The sequence below is a fragment of the Megalopta genalis genome, chromosome 14 (genome assembly GCF_051020955.1).
Source record: "Megalopta genalis isolate 19385.01 chromosome 14, iyMegGena1_principal, whole genome shotgun sequence".
Lineage (NCBI taxonomy): Eukaryota > Metazoa > Arthropoda > Insecta > Hymenoptera > Halictidae > Megalopta > Megalopta genalis.
This window is the reverse complement of record NC_135026.1, coordinates 1,901,838-1,920,556: the sequence shown is the minus strand read 5'-3', so window position 1 is coordinate 1,920,556 and position 18,719 is coordinate 1,901,838. Positions and strand designations below refer to the sequence as shown.

General features: G+C 36.3%; 1 long non-coding RNA gene across 1 annotated transcript; it reads left to right on the top strand.

The window, feature by feature from the left end:
• Positions 1-20: 20 nt before the first annotated feature.
• LOC143260534 (uncharacterized) lies at positions 21-9,530 on the top strand. Its single transcript, XR_013034805.1, has 2 exons — positions 21-159; positions 7,311-9,530. It is a non-coding gene; the product is annotated as an uncharacterized LOC143260534 (long non-coding RNA).
• The last annotated feature ends 9,189 nt before the right edge of the window (positions 9,531-18,719 follow it).

Below are 18,719 nucleotides of genomic sequence, written 5' to 3'. Positions count from 1 at the left end.
CCAAGTGTACAGTCCAATCACTTTTTTCGTTGTCGCTGATCGCCGATCGGCGATCACCGGAAATATTTAGTTGAATTTGTGACGCGATGTTCTACGGATGTGCAAATATCCGTTACTCTGCTTCCAAGTGTCCAGACCAGTGACGCTTATATTCTACAGGTAAATTTATAACATTATTATATATTGATTACACGTAGCCAGTGGAGATTTAACTGTGTATGTAACTTGTAATATGAACTGTGTAAGAAATATCTAATATAACAAGATCACTTGCCAAATCAAATAACTCCATAAAACAGAAAGTGCAGACATGTGATGAAGTTCCTTTTAAAATAAAAATTGCATAAATATAGATGTAGCTTTCATTTAAAAACATGTAAAATTAATAAAATAGAATGACTTTGAAATAAATAATAGCTTTTGAAATAAATTATTTATTATTCGGCTAGTAAAAAAATATTGTTTTTTAATGGTGTTAGCCTGTATTATTTGGGAAATTTATTATAATTAGAAAAAGTTGTGACTGAACCTAGTGCTTTGACACTTAAATTTAATATATTTAAAAAAGTGGAGTTAATGGATTTGACCTACGTACGACTGATATCTCACGTTGTGTTTGAACTTAAACGTTACAGTTGGTCCCAGTCGAAGTATTAATTGTTCGCGATGATTTTGGCAGTCTTTCAAAGCACTGTTTTATATGGGTCGTTGAATTCGTCTTCATGTCAGCTATAACATTATTAAGTATAAAATAGACAACAATTAAAAAATCCAGATGTGATTGTAATTTTTATTTAAAAATTGAAAAAAAATTTTTTTTGTTTATACAAGGATGAGTACTAACCTCTTGACGCTCCACGCTGTTCTGGCCACAGTGCCGGCCGTAAAAGTATGAAAACATTCCATTCTGGAAGAAAGCGCGATGAGTTGTGACTCAAAAGATATTCATTGCTAATTATATAAAACGTTGACAATTTTCCTTAGTAAATTGAGTATTAATGTTTAAATAAATGATAAGCTATAGACGTTTATTATTTAGATGTTATCGAAATTTTTCAGTTGTTCCCGGTGTTTTGTCAAAAAAATGTTTCAAACGAAAACTAATTAGTACATAGCCTTCTATAAACATCAATATCAAAACTGAAACAAAAATTCTTTATTAAATAAAAATTTAAGATCACCTTGATTTTTTAATTCTTTATATTGTTTACTTAATAAAAGTTATAGTTGACGTCAAGATGCAATCAACGACCTATATGAGACGGTCTTATACGTCTCGAAATATTGCTAAAATCGTCGTGAACAGCTAATTTCTCGATTGGAACCTCTGTGCGACCTGCGCGGTTTTTGGGTCATAGTGTATAGCTAGCATAGTGTATAAGATGAAAGGCATTTTACCTGCATTTTCACAAAAGGTTAATATACTATCAATACCTACACCTAATTGTGCCCATAATTATGAAAGTGGTCTAAGTCAAAATTTGAAAAAAAAATGAATTTATCTCTTATTTCACACACGACATCATTTTAAACTAAATTTATTCAATGTAATTTTTACGATATCGTCAAAAATGAACCTTTAGATAGTAGTTGTAATTACAACGTTATACGGAATTCATTTAGTGTTAATTATGAAAGTGGTCTAAGTCAACAATTCAAAGAAATTATATAAACATAACTTGAAAATACCACGTGGAGGATATCTTAGCTTCTCAAAAACACGTCATAGCCTACAGTGATGCTTGTTCAGGCCAAAATCACAACATTAAAGTAGCATTGACATGGCTGATAACTGCCCAGTAATCGAATAATAATATTGAAACGATAGACCACAAATTTTTGGTATCGGGTCATTCTTTTCTACCGAATGACCGTGATTTTGGTTTGATAAAGATGAAAATAAAAAAAGCAAATTACTTACACAATCCTGAACATTACTATGAATTGATCGAAAATTGTAGAAAAAGAAATACATTTTCGCTCAAACGAATGTCGCAGCCGGATTTTATTTCAACGAAATCACTTGAAAAATCAATAACAAGGAGAGTAAAAAATACCGCGGGCGAATCTGTCTCTTGGTTAAAAATTCAATGTGGATGAGATTCTTGAAAAATGAACCTTATAAAATGTTTTATAAGACTTCTTTAGATGATTCTGAATTCCAAGTTTTGGATCTTTCACCTAAAAGAGGAAGACCAAAAATATACGAAAATATTCAATTACTTCCATTACACAACACCACTAGACCAGTAACGGAAGAAAAACATAAAGATCTTATGTGTTTACTACCATACATCCCTCCAGTTTTTCAGGAACATTTTAAAAATCTTAAAAACTCGAAATTATGATAAAAATGGATTACTTTTTAAAAATGATTAATAAATGTTTATGAATTATTTCGTTGAAGTTGTTGTTTCAAATGGACCGTTTATTTTGAAAGTAGTATAAGTTCTTTTTTTAAAAGAAATTCAAAATGCCGAATCTGAGCTTGTATTGTCTAAATACCCCACGCAACGCCACTTACAATTTCTTTCGATGACATTGGACTTACACCACTTTCAAAATAAACGGCTCAAATAAAAAACACAATTTTTTATTACTTTAAGTCAATTATAGGACATTTTTGAAAAATAATATATATATATATGTAGAAATTTGTTCAATATTTAAACAATATTGAATCTGTAGAGACTAGGAAAGGACTGAGCGTGATGAAGACAGAGAATATCGCGTACCGTATCTACAATTGAGATTATAACTACTCGCTTAACTCTACGACTCGTAACGCTCCTCACTCAACGACTCTCGAACACACTCTGCCTGACCCGGCCTTCGCCAACGTTTCTCTTTTATTGCTTACCCTAAACACAAAGTCTTAGAACTACGGTCTTAAGCCTAACACTCCTCCTCGTCCTAAACATACCTAATAAATTACGATCCTACACTCGGCCGTCCTGACCGGACATCTGCCCTCAGATGTTCTCATCGCCACTGCACGGACTTTCACTTTCACTGGAAAAATCGTCCTTTTGTCACACAGTATGGTCCAAGAAACTTCAGGTAGAATTTTAACCCAGGACCAGCCTGTGTCCTTTTCACTCCCTCTCTATATCGTGCTGCTTCCTTTTTCCGTATCCCCTTAAACCAGTAATCTTTCTTTACGGGCGGCTCTGCTTTGGAAATACCGAAATGGCCGTGCTCGTGCGCCTGCCGAACTACCTGGGTGTGCATTGTCCTCGGCACAACCACCAACGGTGTATCATCAACCTCTCTATACAGAATATCATTTCGCAACGAGTACCTGTACCTGCGCTCTTTTCAAATTTGTGATAATCCCCTGTTCGTTTTCTTCCACTAGCATAATTGTAGGTAGTGGGTTTCGGCTTAGCGCGTCAACATGCGCCATATTTCTTCCAGGCCTATGCTCCACGCTGTAGTCGAACTCTTCTAAGAGAAGCGCCCACCTGGCCACACGCACACATAAGTCCTTTTTTCTCATTGTTAACGCAAACGCTTGACAGTCCGTCACAATTTTAAATGAAATGCCGAGTAGATAAACACGAAATTTCTTCAACGCCTTTACAATTGCCAAAACTTCAAGCTCGTAGCTTGTATACTTTTCTTCGGCTAGAGTAGTCTTACCGCTCGCGTAATATACCGGATGGAAAGCGCCGTCCTCGCTATCGCGCTGCAACAATATCATACCATATCCCATACTACATGCGTCTGTATGTACTTCAGTCTCTGCACCCACACAATACAACTTTAGTACAGGTTTTCCGCTTAGAGCTAATTTTAGCCTATCGAAAGCTTCTTGTTCACTTGCTTCAAACTTGAACTTCATATCTTTTCTTAATAAATTCGACAATGGTCTCGCAATAACGGAGTATTGGTACACAAACTTTCTGAAATATCCCGTTAAACCAAGAAAACTCTAAACATCTCTAGCACATTTAGGTTTCGGAAAATTCGTAACAGCACTACTCTTACGTTCTGACGGTCGAATGCTACCGTTTTCAACAATGTGACCAAAATATTCTACTCTTGTCTGCAAAAAACAACACTTGCTCCAATTAATCAATAATCCATATTCACTAGCAACATTTAATACTAATTTGACATTCTCGATACCGCGCGAGAAATCAGATGAAGGTACTATTAAATCGTCCATGTATGTCAAAACGACCCCGGTTGCAATTAACTCTTTGAACGCTGCATTTATAAACTTTTGAAAGACGGCTGGCGAATTTCATAACCCAAACGGAACCTTTAGAAATTCATAATGACCGGTGGGAGTCACGAAGGCGGTGTATTTTCTGCTATTCTCATCAATAGGAACATGAAAAAATCCATTTCTGAGATCCAACGTACTAAATACTTTCGCGCCTTCTAATAAATCTAATTGATCCTCTATCAAAGGTAGGGGATATCTATCTTTTACAATCTTTTTATTAAGCTGTCTGTAGTCAACACAAATTCTAGTTGAGCCATCCTTCTTCTTTACTAGTACAATTGGACTTGCGTAATCTGAACAAAACTCGCGAATTATTTCATCTTTCAACCATGACGTTATTTATTTATCAACTTCAGATTTATCCTCGGGAGACAATCTTCGCGGTCTCTCGTACACTGGGATCTCGTCTTGCAGTATCAAGCTCATTTTAATCCCTACTTCTTTCGTTTTAGATGGTTTATAATTTGCAACACAATCTTCTATAACATTTCTGTGTTCAGGAACCGCAATGTGTGATAAATCTACATTGTCAACTATAGCCTCGACATTGACATTAAAAATTTCCGGCAAATCTATTTTTTTAATAGAAATTTCTCCTCCTTTCATACTTAGTTCTACGGAATCTAAAAATTCTGTACCGATTATTAAACTGTGGGGCGACAAGGTATTGGGTAGAACGTGTATATTTATTGGATATAAATAAATCTGATCTATTGCAATAGTTGTTGAAAATTCCCCTAATGTGTGGTTGCTCTCTGCTCCGACACCACGAAATTGCAAAATTTTATTATTCAATCTAGGAGCACCAATTTTAACATAACAATCCGCTCGCATCAAATTCAGATCGCTTCCAGAATCTATTAACGCTGTCAACTTACAATTTCCGACTTGCACCTCTTTAGCTCGCTTCTTTCTCTACGCTCCAGACACACTACTCACATCCCTTGCTGGTCCATTCGCACCGTTGCAGCTTGACGCAACATGCCCATAGCTTTGACGCTTAAAACACTTGGGTCCTCTTTCTTTCGTCGGGCAGTTTGCAGCCGTATGGTATCGGTTTCCACACAAAAAACATCGCCGTATTTCTTGCCGTGCCTCTTGCTGTGATTCACCTTGTGATGAGGTTCCATGGACGGTCGTCTTCTTCTTCTCCTCAGGTCGCCTGTTTTTCGTTCTTGATTTTTCCTTCATGTCTTCGTAAATTTCGAATTTTTCTTTCAACTCACGTATATTTCTAGCACCGTACAATATCGTTTTGTTTATCTCGAAATCCTGAACTCCGTCAATAATATACTTAATAACTGTTGATACTTCCATGTCCGCTTGCTTCGCAATCTCCAACATTTGATAAATGTATTCTTGATACGACTCGTTCGATTTTTTAATTTTACGTGACAACTCTTTATGTATCTTGTACGTATCTGCAGTTTTAGCAAATTCAGATTCCAATGCTCGCTTCATCTCGACCCATTTGCGAAAACATTTTTCATAGTCGACGAACAATCTCGCCGATCCACGCAATAACCGCTTCGCATAAATAACTCTTCGAGCCAACAACGAATGTTTGCTTTATCGTCTCCGCTAAATGCACGCATGGACTCCTCAACATCCCTGAATGTTAACGCCTGCATCCGTCGCACGCATCGTCTCACATTGCTTCCTTCTTCTTCATCTTCACTGCCACCAATATCGTCTTCCTCTTCGCCATGTTCAATTTGCAACATTATGGCTGCTTTAAGCCGATCTTGTATCTGCTTCTTATTTCCCGACGTCCTCAGATTGCGACTCTTCAATTCTTCCTTCAAATCGGTTAACTTCATTGTTAGAATTTCCTCTAATTTGTCAGCAGATAGGCTTGCTTGTGATACTTCGACAACGGTATCGTTTCCTTCAGACATCTTAAAAGGTTTTTCAATGCACAACACAACAACTAAAGTTCAACTCTCAACTCCTACAGTCACGATATCACTGTTATCATTCAGCGCTACGTTTTCCTCAAATCCCCCAAGACGAGCCCCCAAAAATTATGTAGAAATTTGTTCAAATATTTAAACAATATTGAATCTATAGGGACTAGGAAAGGACTGAGCGTGATGAAGACAGAGAATATCGCGTACCGTACCTACAACTAAGATTATAACTACTCGCTTAACTCTACGACTCGTAACGCTCCTCACTCAACGACTCTCGAACACACTCTGCCTGACCCGGCCTTCGCCAACGTTTCTCTTTTATTGCTTCCCCTAAACACAAAGTCTTAGAACTACGGTCTTAAGCCTAGCACTCCTCCTCGTCCTAAACATACCTAATAAATTACGATACTACATATAGGACATTCAGTTAATTTTGAAAATGGTCTAAGTCAATTCAAGCTTTAAAAACAACATTTTCCTATGAAATTCACACAAAATTTCATATCTATAATAAATTTCCATTAATCAAGACTAATAAAATTATAAATTAAAATGTCGCATAATGTAAAAATATTTTTTAATTTATTCAAATGCGATTCATTAAATATCTCGAAACAAGAAATATATGACTTAGACTAGACCACTTTCATAATTATGGGCACAATTTTCGATTCCCAACTCAGTGTTTTGAAAACATGGTTTCCTTTGACGTATATTCAGTATCATATTGATATATAACTGCTGTCAACATTATCCGGTTATAATGCAAGTGCAGAATGACGGACTAAATTAATTTAACAAGATAGCTGATTTAGATAAGCTTGATATACGCATAAGCAAGTTAAATAAAAAGAATTAACTAACTACGTTAGTTATTGTAAGTATCCCTAGAATTCTCTATACTGATACTCTTGTGATCTCACCGCGATACATCTGACATTGGTTACGTAATTATAAACAGCATTTTAAAATATTCAACACAACTCATACAAGCGGGAAATCTGAATATAAAAGGCAATCACTATTTCGACGTATAGAAGTGACAGAATTAGAATTTTTTCTAATATTATGTAGTGATGATTTATGCTTATATGCATGTGGATCTTATTAGATGACGCAAGCACCTAGTTATTAGCCAAATACAGAATCAGCTCCTCGTATAGGCCCAACTGGTTGCTCATTGAGGAAGGATGTCCATTTTAAGTAATACTGGCAACCTCACGAAATCCGTGCACGGGTCACGAGAAGGAACTGATGTTACACGCAAAGACAACCACGACACCAAAAACACCTGTCGACGTCGGGCTTCCGGAGACAAGAATCTTCACGGACTCCACTTCCGACGTCCTGCTGTCGTCTCGCCCCGTACAATAAGATAGATGGTGTGGACGCACCCTGGAGACAATTTTGCGTTCGGTCGACAAGGCGATATATTATAAACGGTCTGGGGTCAGAAATCATCAGTAATTTCGTTGCCCCAACATCTAGGGCAGCGAATTGTGAAACGGTGAGTCGCTTAAATCCTTTCTTATTTCTCGTTAGGTGGCTCAGATAATTGTTACGCTTCTCATTTCGTTTTATCGATTGTGTGCGTTGAGACGTCTCCCATCTCACTGAACTTTATAAGCAAAAGAGTATAATTTCATTGTTGTTGGAACTGTACAAATCTATTGCTGCAAAAACAAGGATGAAGCAAAACTGCGCACATAATAAAGCGTTCTTATGCAGACACATATATATTAACTTTTCGGTATATTCGAGCGCATGCGGAAAACGGGATTAGTCTTAATACGCGGTACGTATTCGAACATATTCTCGTAAAATCGAAAGAATTTTGCTTCATCCGCGTTCTTCCGCGATGTATCGCGTTACTTGCGTACAATTCTCGAGTTTTTACGTGGAAGAATATATTCTTTCGGACTGTTACCATTTTCTAGATGAATTTCGTACGATTTTCTGACAAGCGAAACTTGTCATATTTATTCTTATTGCCTTCGTCAAATCGTACAAACGTAGTACTTACAGTTAGTAATCGAATCGATATCCATCGATTATTATCGATAGCAGTCTGCAAATTCTGATACCGAATCGAATAGTATCAAAGATGTGATAACAAAGCTATCGATACTCGTTTGAGACAATCTATGAGAATTTCAATACCCGTTTAATATCTTTCGAAACGTTCAATATTCATTTGAAAATTCACTGAAACATTTATATTTCTCTCATATTAAAAATTATTAAAATAATAATAACAATAATATTAAACTAAAGTTCTCATTTTCATCTTTACACTATACAAATAATGCATCTAAGTATATGTACATTACAGTATATACACATTTTAATTGGGAATCTGTTATTCAGATGATCGGAAGATTACAAGAAAGAATATTCGGATAATAGATAGTGCAATAACGCACATTCCAAAAAAGGATATCCTACTGTACTAAACTTTTGCTTTATATTTACTGTTTTTTGCCGCGAAAACTAGTGTTAACGCGCGGAACTCTCGTGCCCTTTCTGGGGTTGTAAGGCCCGGATTAAGCCGTTCGAGGACGCGTTGACTCCGGTGCCGCTGATATATTGCCCGCCAAATTAATATTGGGCAATCGGATTTCACTGGTAGAGCAGTGGTTGCGCGTACAATGTATTGGCTCGACTGTTGGAGCTGGAGGTGGTCTCGACTTGCGATGTTCGTCGAAAACAAGAAAATGTGTGGTTCGACCGTTGTAACTGGAGTACTATGTGGACTTGCGATGGTCGTCCAATAATACGGGATGATCGTGGGTGCGATGTGGAAGCGAGAGTGAAAACGTATAAGACCTCAACCGGTGGTGAGAAAAAACAGGCCTGACTCGCGATGTGCAGGCTCTTTTATCGAGGAGGTTTCCTTGTTGATGACGGAGAAGTGCACTGATTGGTTTTGCTGGTCGTTACATTTGCCCAATCAGTGACTTCTTAATCCTTCGCCAACACCCTCTCGTTACGCCCTGAGCGTGTCTTGTCTCAGAGAGGGTATGAGAATTTATTGCCGTCATCGACGAAGCGACGGAAAGTCCTCCAGGTCAACTCACGGTGGCCTTGGGTGCAGCGGTAGGCACTCGAGATGACCCTTCGGAAATCCCGGATTTATGACACTTATGGTTATTGAGGAAGACGGCGATGAGGTTCGAACGCCACATGGCTGGCAGATGTAAAAAGTCTTGTTCTCAAAAATAACCTTTGTCACGTCCGTGTCATAAATCCCGTCGACGGAAACTCCGCGAGGTTTGTTCCATCGGGACGGAACATTTACCATAAAACCGTATTTCTGTTTGATAAGTATATAAATCGATGAGATAATAGTATTCAATAATACATGACTTATTTATTAATTTTAATTTGTTTATTATTAGGTATATAACATTACATACGATTAGATAATATATATCTTATATTATTTTTTTTATTTTATATATAATTGAAGATATATATATATAAATATCATATAAATATATTTGTTCGGATCCGATTCGAAGTATTCGGACCCTTTTTATCGCAACACGATGAGTATGTATCTCGAGTTGCAATGGGATAAGAAGAGCTTCAGGAATAGGAACGTGTATTCAAGACAATCGCGTCTCGCGGTTATTAACCTTGTCCAATCCCAAACGGTATTAAAAACAAAGATATGTAAACTAGATATTACTACGACTACTAAGAAATGAAATTTTATGAATGGTTTTGTCTTTTAGTCTATTTCACTTTTTACAAAACAATTCTCCAGTTTTAGAGAATGCGCGTTCTGCCGGTCCTGAAGATGCCATTATACAAAAATATTTCCTGGCAAACGCAGACATTTTGCTGTATTTTTGTACATTATCTTTCCAATAGATCAATCGATCTCTAGTTTTTGGTGTAAAAGCGGTTCTTTTAAATAATTCAGTTGGGACACTTTTTTATTTTGCATTAAAACATAATTATCAAAAATAGTCCAAAAATTCGACTCCTCTTTTTCAAGTGTGGAGGTTGATTGTTCAGGTATTGACATCGGTGACGTAGAGGAAATGAAAATAAATCACTTAATCAGTTGAAGTTGCTAATCTGATTAAATTGTTTTGTGCTGCAATGAAATTTGCGTCGCTTGAAAACAATAATTCACGAACCGTGGATCTGTTAAGGTAGCAGTAGCATACGTATCATTTTCTCTCTCTCTCTCTCTCTCTCTCTCTCTCTCTCTCTCTCTTCTATATGTTTAAGATATTTATTCAATTGAGTTATTAATTCTTCTCGGAGGCAATTTTTTATACTATCTTCGTCCGAAAAACTACACAGAAAAGTGGTCAATTGCTTTTTAATCGCATTTACTTTAGAACTGGTCTTACTTTAGAACTCAAGTTTTGCTTGAATTATAGCTTCTAATCACTGCTGCATTGATTGCACAAAGTTGGAAGTAATTTCATTGCTTGTATCCTCCCATTCAGATTTTAAGATGTTTTTTAATTCTTCCCGGTTCGAAATCGGTGTACATATAATTTTTCGATCCAAGTCTTCCCACAGATGTTCAATTGGATTAAGACCTGGAGACTGAGTTGCTATCGCACGGGGAATATTACGGATAAGCCATTGTTGTACTAAATACAAAATTTTTAAGACCTTTTTCGACCAATATCTTTGATTTAAAAATATGCAGAATTGTGTAAGTTATGGCAGTTCTCCTAAAAGTTTTCCAAAAAAACATACTTCATGGTGCTCAGCTTTACTAGGTCCACGGTTACCTGAGATCATATACGAATAATATTATGTTTTTTCAGTTGAAAGTCCAAATTTGTCCTTGAACGAAGTATTTTTCGAGAAATTGATTTTTGACAAGATGGCAGGCATTCAAAGTGAAAGTTTTGATTTTTTATGAAAAATAGCTAGCTTTTAGGCTATAAAAACCAACACACTCAAGAGAAAAAATCCTTCGTTCAAGGACAAGTTTTTTGTGTGCAAAAAAGGCTGAAAAAACTTCGTCGAAATCGATACAATACTTTTTAAGATATTCTGACCAACACAGTTACGAGTGTTACGAGCCGAGGGCCAAGCAGCTTTGCGTGGCCGGAGGTTGGATGCGATTGGGATTTTTTATAAGGGAAATTGGGTGGACCAGCCGATGTTTGTTTAGGCACAGCTGGCCACCTAGTAGTCAGGATAGGATTCGTGGACCAGCCGATGATTCTTTCACCACGGGTGGCAACCTAGTAATCATGATAGGATTCGTGGACGAGCCGATGCTTCTTTCAGCACGGGTGACCACATAGTAGTCAGGATAGGATTTGCGGAAATTGAAGTTTGGAGGCCTCGTAACTTTCATAAGAAAAAATGAAGATATATCTCGAGCGATAAAGGTATATCTTCATGGGTTTGTACCAACTACAGCTTCGAATTAGGAAATGGAATAATTGAATTTTGCAATCAAAGTAAACTGGTAAAAGATAGTATATTACAAGTTTTTGGTTTAAGTAAAATTGTATATGATCAAGTGTGTCGCGAATTCAAGATCATGGTCCCAGTTCGTAGCATTGGGTAGGCTGGGGCTTGTAACTCGGTAACGAGTACCTACTCGGTTATTCGGCTCGAAAGAGAATTAAACTCGATCTTGCTAACGTTTCTTCGTCGGTGGTAGACTCGAAACTAGCCCGCTTTCTGGTCGCGTTTGGGCCCTTTATATACGATTCTAGAACGTTCGTCGTCGTACCCCTTTGAAGGTACTTTACTCGCAATAGAGAGAGAGAGAGAGAGAGAGAGAGAGAGAGGGGGGGAGAGAAAGAAAACGTAACTCGAGTCGAATGAAACTAGCTGGAAAGGCAATGGCCAACATACCGATGTACATAACAATGAATACATTATAATGCTAGAGTAAAGGCGACTTTTTTATTTTTAATTATTTATACATGAAATTTTTTTAGTATATTGTTAAGATTCCAATTAAAATGGGACCACACACGACATGCTTTAGATTATATTTATTCACGATACGTAGCAAATAACTTACTTTATTCCATTACACAAATTGTAATTATAACAAAACAGCATTTGAAAAATATTAAAGGCAACGTTAAAGAAGGTGTGAATGTCATTCAAAACAAAATATCAGTGGAGTTACGCCATTCGCGGACTTCGATTCCACTGTAATTCCGAGGAGCCAGCGACGATTCGATTGTAATTTCGAGGAGCCCATTCCATGTCATGATTCGACGGAGATTCGATGAACGAGCCTACGCGTTTTATGCGAAGTGTGAAGGAACTTTTTCCATCAACCCTGAAATTTTAAATCAAACGATTTTTCATGGGATTGTGACAATGAATCATGCAGGACTTCCGAGACTATGACATTCCACAGTGAAAAGCACCACCTTGCTTACAATACAAGAAAAATTACAGAAGTTCGTATTTATATACGATGGTAAAAATTTGCAGTCAATTTATACGCTATACAGTTATTATTTATATGTATAAAAATGTGTTTTTCTTTATTGTATAACAATTATACATATACATTTTTATATATAAATACATTGTTTTATACGTATAACAATATATTCTTCTTTTATTGTATTATCATCACAGCGATAATAAATGATAGGAATAAAATGATAGGAGTAAAAAATAATAATATCATCACTTACAGTTATAAAAAAAATGGAATGTAACGATTCCGTGCATCAATTGTCATTAGTACCAACCGGGGGTTGGTACCAAAATCCCTGTCGTGAGTATCAACTAATCCGAAACGAAAACTGTACTAATTCTATGGATAAATTTCCATATTGAAAACTAATGCGTGGCTTACAGTACCTTTTATTACCAATTAGAACTTGTCCGGACATTGCATTCGCAGTGCACTATTCTAGGAGATTTAAGAAAAAGCCGGAAAACAAGATATATCAAATGTAAAGAGACTTTTAAGACACTCGGACATTACCAAGAACATAACACTTCTATATGCGAAAAATATAGATTTATGTAATCGTGAACTAGTAAGAGATACACTGATTCTGATTTAGGGGAAGATGCGAGGACTAGAAGAAGTACTCCTGGGTATGTTACCACAGATTCAGTGACATTTGCATAGTTCCTGCAATTTTACTTGCCATCTGTAATTACTTTCTAAATTTCTATTTATCGTTACCGTCTGTTAGACTTAGAATTTACAAATAGTCTTTTGTTTCAATCATTACAACATTGTACTACAAATAATACCAAAATTTTCATAGATCCATCATTCTTTCTCCTCATATTGTACTGCATAAGTACTGTGTAAAGTATAAGATATGAAAAAGTACTAAATTTATTATAGTTTTCTAAAGTAAAAGGTATTTTTATGTTAGTTACATTCATTGCACCATAGGATGCAGTAAATTATCAAATAAAAAAAAGGCAATGACAATTTCATATAAAGGTGCAGATCTTCCTAACTGAAAAATTCGCTTAGAATAATGAGATCACATGATTTTCTATATTATGTTATTAATTCATGCTATACTTTGCTGTAGATCATCCGAAAAGTAGAAATAAAATGCTGACGCAAAAACAAAAGTCATTAATATTGTATGTTGCAAACGAAAATGTGAATGTAATTCACATGCGCTCTAAATTAAATCTTCCGGTAAATAAATGGTGTCCGTAACAAATTTTGCAAAATAGCAAACACTGCAAATGGTGTAAAAAAGTGTTTAAATCGACATTAACACTTTAGCATAAACAAGCGAGATTTGCGTTCGTTAATAAATACATGTTATGGAATCAAGAATGGAAAAACGTCACATTCTTAAACGTTAAAAGTTTAAATTTAGACAGCCCAGATGGTTTCTAATTTTATTTGCATAATTTACTGAAAGCAAGAGATGTACCTATGAACCACAGTTTTGGTGGCGGAATAGTTAGAATTTGGTCTGCATTTTGCTATACCGCAAAAGCTAAATATCAAGCAGGATGAATTCTGAAACCTGTATAGAGCTTCTGGACGATGTTTTGATTCCGTTTATAGAGAAACGAGACTCAAAAACTTTGATTTGACTTCGCTTTCAATCCTTGCAGTCACGGAGACGCTGACGTAATGAAACTAAATTCTAACCAATAAGATTGATACAAATGAGGTTACTGTACAATAAGATGATCAAATATGATGATGTGTTGTGAAGCTCACGAATGATACGATCAAGCGATCTATTTATGGTTACAAATCTGTAGTGAAGTTTGCAAGCGCAACAGATTAAAGCGAAAGTAGACAGCAAGCGAAACAAATTACAAGTGTAATCAATAATAAGCTGCAAGCGTAACAAGAATTGCAATCGCAAAGTTTGTTAACTCAATGTCACGAGCAGAACAGAGATTGCAAGTGCAAAGATTGTTAACTAAGTGTTACAAGCGAAACTAGACTGCAAGCACAGAAGAATTACAAGCGAAAAGAGTTCGATCGCGATGTGCGTGCTTATTTATATCGTCATCGGCCATCGGTTAGAAAGGATAGAGTGGGGTTTTTGAATATTGGAAGGACTAAACAGCGCTGAAAGTTCGTTACAATGCACGAGAGCAATGCAATAATGAACAGTGCTGCATAGGAAATAACAGAAAATAGGAATGGATTTGATATTGGGATTATTGGAAAGATGGCCTAGGCGACAAATCATCGCGACGATCCAAACAACAGACCGTTTAATGCGCATAGTACAGGTCCTTTGTCTAGGCCGGCGTCGAGCTCGAACAGCTGAGATTTTGTTTATAGAAACTAACGTCGTGCTAGAGTTCTTATACACTGACTCAGGTGACATCAGTGACATCAGTAAAACAAGGTGATCGACTGGCGATCTAAATTTATCGATTTGATTTTAGACATTAATCAAGACAAATATTATTAAAATCGCATAAAAATATTTTAGATACAAGAAATTATAAAATAATTAAAATAATCATAAAATAACACAAATAAACCTGAAAGACTACAGCAATAACTAACTTTTTCCTTCGAGGTGATATGTATTAGCACTGACGAGCACCGCCAAAAAAGTATCGTAAAAGTATTCGTATGTTATACGAACATTCATTTTGCACCTGAATAGAAAATTCTAATTTACAATTAAGATTGACATTTCTTGAATTGAAATAATTACAACAAAATGTTCAACCTAGAAGGAATAAAAATCTTTGCAAATTCAATGAATATAAAACATGACATTAAAGTTTACTAGAATATCTGAAACTTATACACAAATTAATTTTGAACTGCATAACATTAATGTGTCCACAGGATTTGTTGGGCATTGCAAAATAGCGGTTCCAAAGTGGACGTTCCATGGTACCGGTAGAACGCTTATGGTGGTTTTCGGAAATATTAGCTGCCACGCCACTGAAACGTCCAGAAACTTTATTTTAGTTTGAATATTTGTCGTCCACTTCATTCATAAAAAATATATAACGTGGCAAATTGTTAAAATAAATTTAATTGCAAAATACAGGATGTCTCTGGAAGGTATGTACAAGCTGGCACCAGGTGATTTCTTATAAAAAACATGAAAAGAATATAGAGTGTTTGGGATTTAGTTTTTAAAAAAATCGATTTTGAGAATTTGCTTTGTACATACGCTCTTGCGACTGTAGGCGACATACAGTGGCGGTCATATAATTACGAACACTTGAGAAATGAAATAACTTTTTAAATACTGAACTAAATAACCTGAATTTTTGTTAGATGATAGAGGGATCAGGCTATACTAGTTAACGACTATAATACTTTGTTCAATTTTGATATTACAGTAATTTCTCCCGAACTTGCGCCACAAACTTCAGTAAACTCAACTTCGCGCTGTGATGTTGCTACGGCCCTGTAATTTATCGGTTTTGTTGCTACGCCAATGCTAAGATACGACGGAGTCGTCAAACGTGTGATGCGTCACGCGACGCGGCCTCTTTGATTAGAAATCATGGAAGACAACTCATAATACAATAACGTAACTTTTTAAAATTTGTATAGTTTTCTGATTAAATTGGGACCAAACATGATATAGTTTGAACAAATATTTCTGATTAAAATGAAATCAAACACGATGTAATTTTGATTACATTTATTTATTAATACTTAATGTGTAATTCATTTGATTCTATTTGATTATATAAGTAAAATACATTGATATACATATTAGTAATAACTGTACATTAAAAAACTGCATTGACATTGTGCATAATTAGATAAGTGCAAAATTATATTCTGCATTAATTTGTTTTGTTGCGTATCATCCTTAGAATTGTCTAGTATCATGGCCTACGGGCAAGCGTCGCGTCGGCGGATGGCCATGTACGACGCTTTACCTGATTCTTTGCCTGTTTTCTTTTACTCTTCATTGCTTTATGAATATTGCCGTTGATATACCGTAAAAACGATTCGAATAAGAGTAACGAGTTGACTCTTGTCCTCGCAGGAAAACGTGGTCTTGTTCTTCGTTGCCACATCTGCAACTCATCATGAGTTTTTAAATTGGAAATGAAAAAGTTAAATCAGCGTTTTAAATCAGTATTCATGTACATCGGCATGCTGGTCGCCGCCTTTTCAGGTATGTCCGGGACAACTCTCTCTCTCTCTCTCTCTCTCTCTCTCTCTCTCTCTCTCTCTCTCTCTCTCTCTCTCTCTCTCTCCCCCCCCCCTCTATCTCCCTCTCTCTGAAATCCACATGTTTTGAGTTGCTATCCAACACATTAGTGTGTTTGAGTAGCTATCGTAATAAAAGTAGCTTGAAGGTGATCTTTAGAATAATCTGATAGCTGATAATGATCAATCGATTCTTTAATTAATATTGCTGTCCCTGCGTGTGCGGTATTATCTGGGTGAATTATGTGATAAAATTAGTATTTATTAGGTATTTTAAAATATGTCCTCTCGGTAAAATGGGTTTCACTGACCAACATAATGTGTATTAGATTTGAGTTGAGGAAAATTTTTAGCTCTTCTTTATGTTAGACTAAGCCGTTAGCGTTCCATAGAGCGATGCGAAGAAATTTAGCAATTGAGCTTACTGTTAGGGCCGTACGAATGTATCGCACGGTGCACAGATTGAAGGTTGCTCCTCCAAATGCTGCGCCTCCAACGTCAACTTAATGGCGGTGAAGTTGATTTGTAAAAAAGGTTTAAACTATGTTGTAACTCAAAGCAACACAGTTTATTTAAAGAAGATCCAGGGTTTACAGTTGTGTGTGAGAATGCTTGACCATCTCTAAAGAGAGTTACCGAAAAGACTGACTGTCTCAACAAGTTTGGGTTTGCAGGTTGACTTGCTCGGGGTGGAGTCAATTTTGTGCGGCCCATTTTTGGAGCCTGATTAGCTTCACCCCCAACCTGCCCCCACTTCCGAAGACGTTGCTCTAGGGCCTTGAAAAAAGGGCAAGTCGACGAAAGGCAGTTGGAGACCACCTTGGGTCTCCGGCTAAAGTGCAGTAATAAAACCATTTCCTTAATTTTTACTTTACGGGTACTAACCGGTAAAGTAAACGGTATGAAAGTGTCGTTACAGCGGGTTGTCGTTGTAAATCCGAAATATTGAACCTTGTCCCGTAGGGTTCGGTGTTGATCCGTCCAGGACGGAACACTTACCATTAAGTGTTTAGAATATGTTTAAAATCATGCTATTTTGTTCATCTTGTTGATTAATCATTGTTTTGAAATCTTTCAGGAATTTACTTAGGATACTGTTAAAGTTTTCTTCGCTCTTGAGGTGTGATGATGTGTGATCGTGGGTGAAAAAAATGAGTGTTGATACTACCTCGGGTGATGTCAGCGTTGTTAAGTTCTTGTCTGTACTTTTTATTCATGATTCTTGTGGGATAGTGGTGGGATTTGCCATTGGTCTTAGTCGGACAGTTGATGGAAGTATTGTTATCACGATTATATGAGTATGGAGAGGCGCTGGTAATATTCGCAGCCTTTGTAATTGGCCGAATGAGGACCTCCACATAACGCACATATAGCTGACGTGTTACTACCTTTTTTACAACTTGCTGAGTTATGTGATCCGCTGCAGTTGACACAAGTAAAGGACCTATTGGTTTTTCTGTGAGGTTCTATGGCAATAATGCAGTTCTGCAGCTTCTGAATTTTAAATACTTCCAGGTTGTTGATTGCATGTTCCAAGTCAATAAAGAATAAATTTAATGGTTCCTTGGTTTGTCTCTGACTAGCGTTAATGATATTTTTAACATTGTGACCTCAAGCAGAGAGATATAGCTGAGCCACAACATATTAGGGGCTTATGGAATGATGAAGATATTTGATAACTATTTTGTGTGAACGTTCATCTTTTAATTTTACTAGGAAGATTATTTCTTTTTTTTTTACATATATTTTACAAGTTATCTGTAAGTGTCAGGGAGCGAAGTGTCAGAAGGGCTAATTTTAATGTTATTGTCTGCCATACTTTTAGAAACAAATTTTTCCTTCACCACTACTTTGCTTAAATTATTGATTATCTCAGAAAATCTTTCAACCCCATATATGAATATACGTGGAAGTTTAGAGATTTTTGTTACTTGGTCTTGGTTCGTCATTTTCCACAGACGTT